Raw genomic sequence first — 13,530 nt, 5'->3', positions numbered from 1 at the left:
GGATTTGCTAATAGTCTTGGTCAGAGATGAAGAAATGGATTTGGCAGAGATGTCAAGCAGAAGTAATCTACTTCAGTGCTTCAAAGCACATGGACTTTGTTCTCCTACTTCTTTTTATTTTCTTCTGTAAATGACTTCTCGTGTTTTCTGTTCCCCACGTCAAACACACCCTAGGAAGTATCTCTCTGTGTATATTTTCTACCTCCTTTGGGTAGTAAAACAAGTTAGGATTTCCCAAGCAAACCTGGTTCCCTTTTCCATTCTCTCTTCTCTTCTCTCTGTTTTTCGTTGTGTAGGACTTGGAAATTCCTGGAATTGTGGCCACAATTCTCTCTTGGTCTTCAACATTGAGAAGGGACTACCAATAAGAGATCAGGGCTTATAAGATGTTCACTGCTTATTGGAATCCCAGGTGTGGAGGGGGGGCATTCATAGTGAGTGGGGGTTGAGAGTTGAGTTTTGGAGTAAGACAGGCAAAGAGGAGGTGGGAGAGTATTTTAAGATAGAACCAGAAGTGAAACCAGATGATTAAAGGAGGCACAAAAGAAGAAAAACATCTGACACAGCATTTGGGGCCCTGCAGAGAACAGTGTGAGAGAATATTGAAAAATACAGATTGGATGTGACATGTGAGCTATACGCAATGTAAGTCATGGGAGAACTGTGTTGGGCAACAAGTTGGTGTTCCTTTTGTCACCCCACACTCCTCTCCCACTCCTGCACAATTGTGCTTTATGTGCATCAAAAATATTTTCAAGGAAGTTGTTTTTGCTCAGTTTCCCTTTTGCATTTCCCACCCACTCTTCAACCTACAAGGTCCAGTCTCTCTTCTCATTGCACAATCAAAACTTGTAACGGTCATTTGACTTCAGTGGTTCCAATTCTTCATATGATGTGATGTCACACACTCATCTCAAACTTCATTTTTCTTTAAACAATCTACTACTCATGACTCTCTGGCACCATAGATCCTTTTTGTAGCTACTAAGTCAATGATCCTCTCCCTTCTCAAATTTCTGGGATGGAGCATCTTACATTAGTTGGCCTTGGAATTCTGGAATTACTCAGGGTGGGTTTCGGATAGCATCCTCTTTTGTCTCTACCATTTTGTCCTTTTTCTGTGTGCTAGAAAATCATAAATGTATGTCTCAGTGCAGACTTAGACATTCCTAATTTTCATGTCCAACTTCTTACAATATGTCTCCATTTTATTTTACCAATACCTAAACCTATTTTTTTCACAGTATTATTATCTTACCCAGATACTTAAGGTAAAATTCAAGAATTATTCCTGATTCTTTATTATGTTTCAACTCTATAATGAATTAACTATTTCTCAGTTTTACCTCCAAAGTCCATCTCAGTTCCACTAATTGCTTCTATCACCACTGCCACAACATTATTAAAAGTCGAATTATCTTTACCAAAACAGTCTTCTGTGTGGTCTCCTTAGATCCACCCCAATCCTCCTATAATATATTCTTCACAAAATGTCTAGAGTCAGACTTGTAAACATCCATTAGATTATGTCATTTTTTTTGCTTAAAACTTCCCATTAGAATATAATCCAAAGCTCATTTTAATGCCTACCAGGCTTTGTTCAATTTCACTCCACCTACATTTCACAGCATCTCACATGTTTCCCTCTGAGCCTCAGACATATCCAGGCTTTCCAAATCCACTCCAATTCTTTCCTACCGCAAATCTTCCACTACTTCTGGTACCTAGAGTTATATAAGCTCTTGTCCGGTATAATATCACCCTGTTTATTTCCATTATAGGGCCCATAATTTTCAGAATTTAATTTATGTAAAGCTTAATTCATATGAAGCTAACTTATATATTGTATATTTTCCCCCATTAAAAGGAAAGTTCAGTGAGTACAGGAACCTCATTAGTCTTACCACTTTATCCTTAGAGCCTGATATGGATTTTGGGACAGCAAGATTAACCTATCCGCCACTGGTAAGGAAGGGACTTCCTATACACCATTGGACTTTGTTCATGAATTAGACTGAGCCTGCAGGTGACACGGAACAGCACTTGAGGAGAAAGGGACCGATACTATTATAAGACATCTATTTGCTTGAGTGCAAATATACTTTAAAACTCTTTCTAGCTCTCTCCTTAATGAGAACTCTAATCATTCTAAAATAAAATAGCACTTCCAACTTACCCTGAGTATCTCTATTTCTAGGAAGTTCTGTTTAACATTCTAAAATTTCATATTGGTCCTTTTTGAATGTCAAATTTGTTAGTAGATGGTCAACCAATATTTTTTTAATGAATGAATATTTGTTGTCCCATCAATGGCTCATAACGTGGATTGTTGGGATAGCATTTTTTAAAATAATCAATTTGCAGTATAAATTTCCAATTTTTCCTTTTTTTAAAAATTAAATAAATGCCAAATTTGTTACTACTGTTTACCTAATTTTTATTTTTGTTTCAGCATCTTTAGCATTTTTAAGTACCATAATATGTCACTGATTTATTGGATCTACAGTAATACTATTGTTAATTGTATTTACAAATGGATATAGAGTATAAAAAGATGCATCATAGACCAGGTTGATAATGCAATAAAATATTCTGCATTAACAATTGTCCTTTCTCTAAAAGCAATTAGGTAATTATGATATTTACTTAAAACCTAATGAGTACTAATGCTTTCTTGGACTTTTTATGACTTCTTAAACATAAATTTGAGCATAACCCTTCTGTGTTTAACACATGAAGAAAACAAATCCTTGCAACTTAGGAAAAAAACACTCAACAAAATACAAATTAAAAAAATATATATACATACATATATATAATATATGTGTGTACATATATATTTACTTTGTATTCATATCTGTATGCACATATACAGATAGATGAAGAAATAACATTTAGTATTTCAAAGGCTGGTAAATAGATGACTTTTAATACCGTTTTCAGCCTTGAAATACAGAATCTAATGAATTGTATCTATTATCAATGAGTGACAAGAAATCACTGAGACCAAGTGGACATTTTCACTTGTTTGATTCAATTGAATCTGTTTCGAAAACAGATTGAAATTCAACAAATTCACTCAACTGTATGGATGCCTGCTGCATGCTAGGCTTAGTGCCAGGTAAAAAGGATTCCAAGATGAAGGAAACATATGCCCTACCCCGGGGCTTTTTATAATCTTATAACTGAGATTGCCATGGCAAACAAATATATGCCCTGTATAGATAATATGAAGAATATTTAGGGTTCAGACATAATAGATAAAAAGATGTCCATGTGGAATTACTCTGCTTGTGAGATAAAGAAGTGTTCTTAGAGAAGGTTACCCAATGTTGCACAACTACGTAGTACTCTAATTTTAATTACTAGGGTATTTTACTTCTGAATTCAGTTAATGAAATACTCCATTTTATATTCAGATCTATCTGTCTAGTTATTATTTTTCTAGGGATCTGAGGTTATGACCATGAGTTCCTTCATCCTTCAGTTCTGTTCAATGCCACCTGCAGTCTCCGTCTAATTCATGAACAAAGCCCAATGGTGTATTGGAAGCCCCTTCTTCACCTGTGGTGGATAGGTTCATCTTGCTGTGCCAAAATCCATATCCAGTACGCTGGGCAGCTGGGTAAAAAAGACAAGTTGCAGTCATACACTTTAATTTGCCCTAAATTATTTTGGTGCATGTGACAGCACTTCTGCTTGACTCTTCTCTTTGTTCTATAGTTCCTACCTTGGGACTAGAGAACTGCTGTTATGAGGCATCCATTTTCTTGAGTCCAAATAGACTTTCTAACTCTTGCCAGCTCTCTCCTTAATGACAACCCCATTCCCAGAACTCTCAGCATCTGCCTTATTCCGAAAATTTTCGCTCATTACACAATAAAACAGCACTTACAACTTACCCTGAGCATCTCTATGTCTAGAAAGCTCTGTTTAACACTCCACAATATCACACTACTCTCATTTGAATGTCAACTATGACTTGACTACACATAATTTATTGGACCCACTTGAATTTCAGGTTCAAGGCTTCCACCCCATCTAGGACTTCAATATGAAGTATTGGTCTTCATGATGAAAACAGTTGAACACTCCCAACCTTGACTCTTTTCTTGGCTTTCTCTCTTTCCCTCTGACCTGCCTCTGAGTATCCAACATACCCACGCATTTGTGTATGCATAAGTAATAAGCATTCCAAAAGAATTATCTCAGGCATTATTAGGTAGGAACAAACAAGGTATTGAGAGAACTGACTCCAGGTGGTGAACACACAATGTGAGATATAGATGATGTGTTATAGAATTGTACACCTGAAACCTATGTAACTTTACTAACCATTGTCATCCCAATCAATTTTAATTAAAAATAAATAAATAAACACAGGGTATTATTTAATTACTAATTTAACATTCATTCTAATAGGTCAAGCTATGTTAAATGATTCATATCCTTTTGTTATGCGATAATAATGCTTAAACACAAAAGACAAATTATAGACTTTGTTATAATTAAAATAATGATTTGACTTTTGGGATATGTGTAAATTTTGTGGCCATAGAAATCAATTAGGTTATGAGCAAAGTTTTTTAGTTTGTTTCTTTGTTTTTGCTTTGTTTTGTTTTTTGGTTACCACATCCTCATACCTAATGTGTTCTGAGTGTTATGATGTTTTGAAATTTGCATTCAAATGCCTTCTCGTTGGTGAGAGTGTGACTAACCAAGGCATGGAAGAAACAGTGTAAAATAGTAGAAAGGATACAGACTTGCTATCATGAAGTCCTTTTGTCTTTTCTGACTAGTCAAGGATTCTTAGTCATTTGGGAGTCACATATTCCATTGAGAAGCTAGTACAAATATGGGTTATTTTCCCCATAATATGCACACATATATTGTCTCTCAGCTTGAGGCCCACCCTCTACACTCTGCTTGCTGATTATAGAGCTGGAACTCAGACCTCTGCCCTGTCCACTGTCTTCCTGTTTGGCTCAGCCAATAAAAGGTATCAGAGGGAGGCTGCCAGGCTGGAGGAGGAAGAGACTTGCTCCTTTCTGTGTGTTTCCTGTTCCCCTCCCATGGACATCCAGTCAGCTTGTTGTTCCTGCGAGAATCACTGCTACATTTCCTCACACTGGTGGCAGCAGGTACTTCCACAGCAGCAGCTAAATTCTGTCAGCACTTTTGCCAACAGTGGCAGAATCAGCTTCATCTCCAAGAGATATGAGTTCAGCCCCTCCTGAGTGGTCTGAGTTTCACCTCCTGCGGCCCCCTTCTTTAAGTTTCTAAGTCTTTGCCATTGTTCCCTTGTTTGCTGAGCACTAGTGCTTCTGGTTGCCTCATATTGTTGCTGTCTCCATGAGAGAGACTTGGCATTTTCTTTTTACAATTTACAGTTAGTTAACAATTCCTTACATTAATTCTCTGCATTCAAGTAGCTGTTGTGGTTTCAGTTATATAGGCTCTGATTGATAAATCTTTTCTCAGGAACAAAATTTTTTCTCTAATTTTTCAGGAGGTTAAATGATCCTAGGTTAAGAAGTGATTAACCAGTGGCTCTCTAAATCCATGCCTGGTCTAAAATTGGGTGATTCTTAGAGATATATGATTGGGGACATGATTAAGATAGAAACTGATCAATAAAAATATTAGTGAAAAATGTGAGAAATAGTTGTGGTGATGTAAAGCAATCATCAAGTCTGTTCTGTACCTATTTTGAACCAGAAATGGATTATAAACAGAATTGATTATTTGTAGGGATGTGGAAGAGAGAAAGGAAAATTTTATGTGAGGAAAGTGGGGGTGTAATCTTGGCATATGGTCCGTAGGAATAGAGTACAGATTTTTACCAGCTGAAGGCAACAGGAAGCAGATGAGTGAAAAACATAATATCTTTTCAGAGAGATTTTTAAAATAAATGCATGTGGTGGAGCCGCAGAATACAATTTTTAAAAATAGCCAGTCACCTGTAAATTCACTCTTGATATGCCACAGTATTTCTTATCACAGCAATACAGTTGCTCAAATTTAGAACTCAGAATGGATTTCCTATAAGTTTCTGTCAGTAATTCCCATACATCCATACCTGTCAGTCGAGTAATTGCATTGTCACTTTTAGGTGGTTATCAGCTCATTGCTTTTATAGGAGAGGAATTCCCATTTGTGACATCTCAGCTCTCCTAATCCCTTCACCTTCTCTGGCAACAGGGAAAAAGTCACCATAGAGGTTATAGGGTTAGGGGCCAGAAGTTGCAAAACTGTGAAAACAGAAAGACCAGCCCTTTTCCTCTGAGTGCCCAACTCCTACTAAGGAAGATAGTACGCATTTTAATAAAACTTGAATAAGCCCTGTGAGAAAGAAAAGAGAAAAATTCGTGCTAGAACTAAGGGTGATCCAGTCCCGGGTGAACTAGTGGCAGCAGTATGAATGTCACCATTCTCGTTCTTCCGAACAGGCCCTCATTTCTGGGGACAAACTGCATCTTTGAATCACCCCTCTCGCTATTGCAACGGACTGTGTGCCATTCATCTCGTCCAGTGGTTTAGTCTTCAGTGCAATAAAAAAAGAACAAATTGGGGAAGCGTCATTCTGCCCTTTAGGCCAGGTCCCTGGGGATGGTCCTGGGTGATGCCGAGCTCCACGGGACCATCCCTCCGCTTGCACCATTCAAAGTCACTGTCACTAAACGTGTTTCTTCTATCTTAGTTATTATATAGATGGGAAACAAACAAAAAACATTAAAAAGGGGAAACTTTTAGAAAGGAAACATAATCAGTTCCTATATGATTGCAAAGAAAACACTTCACTCCTTTGGTGATAAGGGAAGGGATAATGAGCTGATTCTATTTTATCAGACGGGTTTATTTAATTTTGTTGTATTTTCTCCCACTGATTGAGGAGCAGGTGCTGTCATCACTTTTTTTTTTTTTTTTTTAATCATACTTTGCCTCCCTTCCTGTTTCTTTCTTAAGTCCATTCCTTGAGCCAACAGCTGAGGTCCATGCATAGCAAGATCTATGTGGGGGTCCAACATGGCAGCCTCTGAGCACTTGAGATGGCTAAAATTTAAGTTGAATTGAATTATTATTACTTTTTAAAAATTCACTTGCTCCATGGTACGAGCTAACTTTCAAGTGTCCAATAGCCCCATGGGGTTAGAGGCTACATGTCAGGCAACAGAGTTCCAACATGTCAGTGTTTCGTAGTATTTCTGTCCTGTCAGATGGTTCCACTGGACAGCGTAGGCTCTAGAGCAGGGCTGTCAAAACTTTTTTCAACGTTTTTACCAAGGGTCAAATGCGGTAAAATACACCAACAGCCGGGCCACTCACTCGAGGTGAAGTATGTATTGCCTCACCTGGTTTATTTAAGTAAATTAAATATACTTTTGGAATTTGCTGTGGGCCAATTAACAATGGATTGCGGACCGCAGTTGGCCCGCGGGCCTCAGTTTTGACACCCCTGCTCTATAGCATCAACCCAATTGCTGCTCCATAAAAGCGCCTTTCTTCCACTTTTCATCCCTGGGAACCTAGTGTGATGAAAATGAGTGCTTGTAACAAATAATAATAGTTACGTTTTCCAATTGCCAAAGCAGTACTGTTGTGGGAGGAATAGAGGCACATTATTAATGTCGTGGGTCGCGGATCCAAGGCATTCTAGCTGGAGGGTTACACTGCAGAATGGGAGGCAAGGTGTTTTCCAAAGGCTTGAAGCAGGAGACTTGGGAATCCTTGCAGGAACTTGCCTTATGAAGTTGTAGTGCCACCAAGTGTTGGGTGAAAGAGGTTCAGAGTTTTGAAAGCTAGTCGACTGAAATTCTGATTTAAAATATTAACAGAATGAAGCCTGCTTAATGGTGCATGTTTTGAACCCTTATAAGTCATATTCACTTATCACAGATGTTAGAACATAGTAAGAATAAGTATAGCTACAAATATATTGTACTTAATAACCTTTTTATTCTACCTAAAAGAGAGATACAGCATAACAATTTGGAACAGCTTGATGATTTTTGTACCTTCACTTTGATTTAAGTGTGTTTAGGTATCAGAACTGCCATCATGCATGGCATGAGTCCAGAAAGCATGAATTGTTAAACGGTGACATCGCCTATGCCCTTCTACATCTTTCTCACTCTTATTTTCCTAACTCCCACGCCCTAACTTCTCTCCCTCCCCACTTTGTAGATCACAGTCTGCTTCTGGGAAGATTTTCATCCAAAATGTGACGTGCATTTTACGACTGGAAAAATGCAGACAGAAAGACGCTGGGTTTTATTATTGTCTGTGTTGTTTGTATCACAGATTGAGGGACCAAAAGTCTACTGGTTTCTGCACCTTATTTATAACTGCAGCAAGAACCTATTTTACTTGTCCTCCGTCACCATGGTTACAAGTTTTCCCACTTCAACAGGTCAATACAAGCTTTTGGTTTACATAAGGTTGTGGGTAATTCATCTCAGCATTGCACAAACAAAACACCAGCTCTTCTCTCTCCTTTACTAAAATAATCTATCAAACCCCTGAAATCACAATTAGTTTTGATGTCCGTAATTTATTATTCTCATTCTTATTCTCTTTTTGTGACTTTGTGCTTACATTCACATACTCCAAAATTAAAAAAAATAACAACAACCACAAAAAAACAGGTTTTGGTAATAAGCAATCTTAACAGTTCTATGTACCACTAGTCTGCTAAACTGGCAATTTTGCTAATAATACCCTGTTTATTTTGTAATGAATATATTCACCAAACCTAGCATTTAATGAGATTTCACTTAAAAAGTATACTGTAGATCAGATGAGAGAAACTTGGCCAAGTGTTAAGACATCTACTGGTATGTGATTCTTATTTACCAGCTACAGGCATGCTGTTAGTTTTTATTATGACTAGTAGAAGAGAATAATGGAAATCATAATATTAACTGCACTGATGGTATAGTCAGTTAGAATTCTGCTTCTTTGGGGGCAAAAAAAAAGATTTGAGTCAGAATGGTGGGGAACAAGGAGTAAGAATCCTCGTAATAAGAGGCAGAGGAAAGATTTTCCATTATGTGGAAGAACCAAGGTGTGACTAGATTAAAAAAAAAACAACAACATACACATACACATGCACATACACATACACACAATTTTTCCAGCACTTACTTAGAAAGAAAATTATGTTATATTCATATTCTTCCTTGTATAATATAGGGATCAGGTAGGTAACAAAAGGGTGACCACCAAGGAGTGGTGAGGAATTGGTGAACTAGAGAGTCTGAGTCATATACGTGTTCAGATTCATATTTTTCAACTTCATAGTAGCTAAATAGGACATAGATAGTATAACCATAAATCCCTGCCTTCACGGGACAGCCATGTTTCATATTTGTTGTCACTCTCAAAAGTCTTGGTTTAGATGATAGACCACATGGTCACCCACAAATTTAACACAGCAGAGGAATGCATTTTGATCTGGGTACCAGTCTGGAATTGCTGGTACTGAGCTTTCCTCAGTGTAATGAACCATGGTATGTTACTGAAAATCTCATCCTAGACTTAAGCATGTTGTAAACAAATTTTAGTTAAGAAATGTGATTTCTTTGATAAAGAGAAATAATATCAGTAGTATTGCTTCATTAGAAATGATCTTTTCAATTTTTCAATTACTCTTATAGTTGATAGGGTTTGTGATTTTTCTCAATTTTTCATGATTTGCCTAAATAGGTTAAAATAGAGTCTTCTAGTACATCTATAGTGCTGATATGTTCTGGACACCTCTCTCTGCTGTAATTACTCCTACCCATCTTCTTGGCTGGCTCAGTACCTTTCAAACTCTTTTTAGACATTAAAAACCCTACTAGATAATGGTGGAAATGCTGTGATTGAAATATAAGATGGTAGTGGATGGAGACACCAGCTTGTTCTGCATACTTTTAATCTACTCTGCTTCTTTCCACCAAGATGGCCCCAAGGCAACCTCAGAACCCCTGAGCTCTGCAAACACTGTCTCGAAGAAATACCAGTCTAGTCGGAAACATAGACTTTAAAGTCAGATCTTGATTTGAATCTTGTCTCAACACTTAGAAATTGTGTGTCCATAAATGTAGTTTAAACTAAATTACTCGCTGGTAAACTTGACATGTAGGGATGGTGTACAGAATTAATGACATAATTTAAATAGTTCCCCTTTTGCATGTGGATGATTCTCAAGGCTTACATTTCTGCCTTCTATGTTTCCCTTCCTACACCTGTGATTCTCATCCTGCCTGTGAATCAGAATCACTTGTGGATCGTCCTTTAAATAGAAATGTCAGGTTCTGCTCAAAACCTACTGATCAAAGATCCTCAGTGTTTGGATCCGTTAATATGATTGTAAAGCTATAAATTGGCCACTGTTAGGAACGACTGCTTTGTATTCTCTTACAAAACTGTTTTTCTCTGTCTAAAGTCTATGCATTCATCAGCTTTGACTCTTCCCCTAAGTCCTACCTAATTATCTGTGGATGGTAAGTTGGATGAAAACACAAATTATTTGGAGCCAGAATGTCTAGGTTCAAGTCCTGGTTCTATCACCGATGAGTTAACATTGGACACATTACTCCTTTGGGATCTAGTTGCCTCATCTGAAATATGGGTTTGTGGCAAGCAGCAAATGAGCAATTAGATTAGTGTCTAGAATATAAGAAGTAGTTAAAATATTAATGCTCATTATCAAAATTTTGGATATTCTTCTCTTTATCATTTCTCATTCAACCTTGAACTCATTTTTTCTTTTCTTAAAAATAAAAGGATACAGCCAATAATAATAGAACAAAACAAGAGAAGCCAAACATATCTTTCCTCTTAAATTTACATAATTTTTAATATGACTAACATTTTACAAATAATCAAGATTCAAAGCTTCTGACACTTTTTATCCTTTCCTATTTGGCTTCTATTTGTCATAAGAGATGTGCTCTTATTACGTAGCGTCTATATTCCAATAATATCCTTTTATCTGTGCTCTGGGTTTCTATCTCTTTCTCTTTAAACTCCATTCTTTAAATCTCTCTCAGAGTAATGTTCCCAAGGTACTATATTTTATGATCATGTCACTTCCTAGATCACAGGACATTTAAATGATTTCCAGTGCTTACCACCAAAGCACAAATTCCTTAGCATGAACTTCAAATATAATTCTAAAAAATAATTTTTTGAAGAAGTAGAGTATGTCCGAGAGTCGTTGAACTGTATTGTCATTGGTGGGCAATCTGAAATGAAACACATTACAAAGCTGTATTTTTGATACCTCAGGATAGCGTTAATAGGTTTCTTAAGTCAGAAGTAAGTGGGACATTTGTCTCTTTGATATATAATCAGAATTGTTTCCACTTTTATCTATTACTCAGGCTTTACTTACTCATAAAGTGGGCCTATTCAACATTTCTCCAATTACATTGTCTCTAGATATATAGAAGTAGGTATTGTTTCTAATTCTATGAATTCACAATCCAATAATTTTGATTTCTGTTGAAATATTATACATTTCCCCCTTTTCATTGAATTTATAGCCCTCAAAGATGAATGTCCAAATCTCTGGAGGAAAAAATTAAACCCTGTCTTGGAACTTCTAATACACTTGGTATATCTCACTGCAGTGTTTATGACAATGCCGTGAACGGAAATGATTCTGTCATTATCCTCTCCCACCCAGCACAATCAGTGTCTGATTCATAATAATGCTTGAAAAATTTGTTTGTTAAATGAAGACATGAATGAAAGTAAGAACAATCTTCACACTTCACTGAAATGAGTACATGTGTGTAATTTAGTTCTATTCTGTGCATTCCTTGGGTGAGGGCACTAGTATAGGAAATATAGCTTCGAGGATGAGTTTAGTATTAATGGTGCTGAGAAGCTTTTCCATCTTCATTTTACTCTAACTGAATAAATTTTTAGTATGTAAGCATTCCAAGTATAGATATAGACGCAGATACAAATCCACACCATTCTTGACTATTTGAGGCCTAATTTTAAGTCCCATGTAGTGTATCAAGTATTCTCCATATGTATATCTTTTACACATGGAAAATAGACCCATATAAATAAATATGCATTTGTATGTGTATATGTGTATAATATATATTATTATTTATTATTATTATTATTATTATTATTATGCCATATATAATAATTCTAGACTGGACCAAAGGAAAATCATTACCTATTTTCTTTCTATGTTTAAATACAGCTTTCTTATAGATATAAATAATTTTGTTGCTATAAATATGGTTTAGAAATATACAAAGGGATTTCCTATAAAATTGCACCTAACTACAGATTAGTTAAAGATGTATTTTAAAAGTCACAACCATGTAAAATAAGAGACAACTCTTCATCATTCTCCATTCTCTCACAAAACATTTTTCTTACCTTCTACTGCCTTACATAATAAAATCAATTTTTAAACAGATTACTGAATTATGGTTGACATACAGTAATAAGTGCATGCGTAAAACAGTACAGATTGCATGATTCCATTTTATACATGGAATATAAATTTTAGTTCCCAGAGTGGACTATTTCATAATATTATCTATTCTTTGTGGTTATAAAAGAAAGTAATTGTTATTTTGCTCTCCTAAAATATACATATTTTAAACGTATATTTTCAGATTTAGCCAATCTGAAAAGAACTGATTAATAACAAACACATAATATTTCTTGAATGTGGAGTACAACTCCAAACCAATAAGGAGGAGATAATGTGATGTGTTAGTGCATTTGTAAATATATGTTTGTATATTTTTAATTATTCTCACATTCCAAATGTATTTACTTGTGAGGCAGCACTAGTGTGTCCTATTTGTGGGTTAGGAAATCAAAAACCATCTATGAAAGACATCATTACTAGTCAGATTAAAGGTGGGAGAGTCATTTTTGTTTACAGGTCTATTAATTAGCCAAGAAATACCACTTCAACCAAGTGTAAATCAAGGGTATTGCCTGAAGGCTAGATTTTTAACATATGTATGCTTGTTTCTTTTTCTTGTCCTTTTATGGGGCTTCTCTTGTACCTTGAGACCCTAGCACAGAAAATCAGACACACTAGCAAGAAACCTTGGCTATTTCAACTGATGTTTCATCATTAAAGCCTGTGCTTTTCATTTATATCAATTACAGTGTTCACTGACCTGTAATTCACTGTGGAGTGAAAGAAATGTCATGAGGTAAAAAGACTTTACTAAGGGTGCCAAATAAGGAGACCTTATATTTGGAAGGGAGGCTTAGGAAATACTTCATAAATAATAGGGATATAGGGGCTTCATAGCTAAAAGGAAACGTAAAAATCATTTCCCATTTGTACTTGAATGGAGAACAACAGCTCATTCTAAAATGAAAACCTGTCCTGCACTGACGGGACTCTCTCCGCAGAACTCCAGCTGGTGTGGGTCATACTTTTAGATACATATGAAAGGACTATGTAAATTTTATGAAAGTAGCTTAGCCTTCCATCTAGTTAAGTGTCAAAGCATAAATAGCAAGGACATCATCAAATCCCAGATTATA

This window comes from Rhinolophus sinicus, linkage group LG03 (genome assembly GCF_036562045.2).
Source record: "Rhinolophus sinicus isolate RSC01 linkage group LG03, ASM3656204v1, whole genome shotgun sequence".
Classification (NCBI taxonomy): Eukaryota; Metazoa; Chordata; class Mammalia; order Chiroptera; family Rhinolophidae; genus Rhinolophus; species Rhinolophus sinicus.
Note: the sequence above shows the minus strand (reverse complement) of the source record.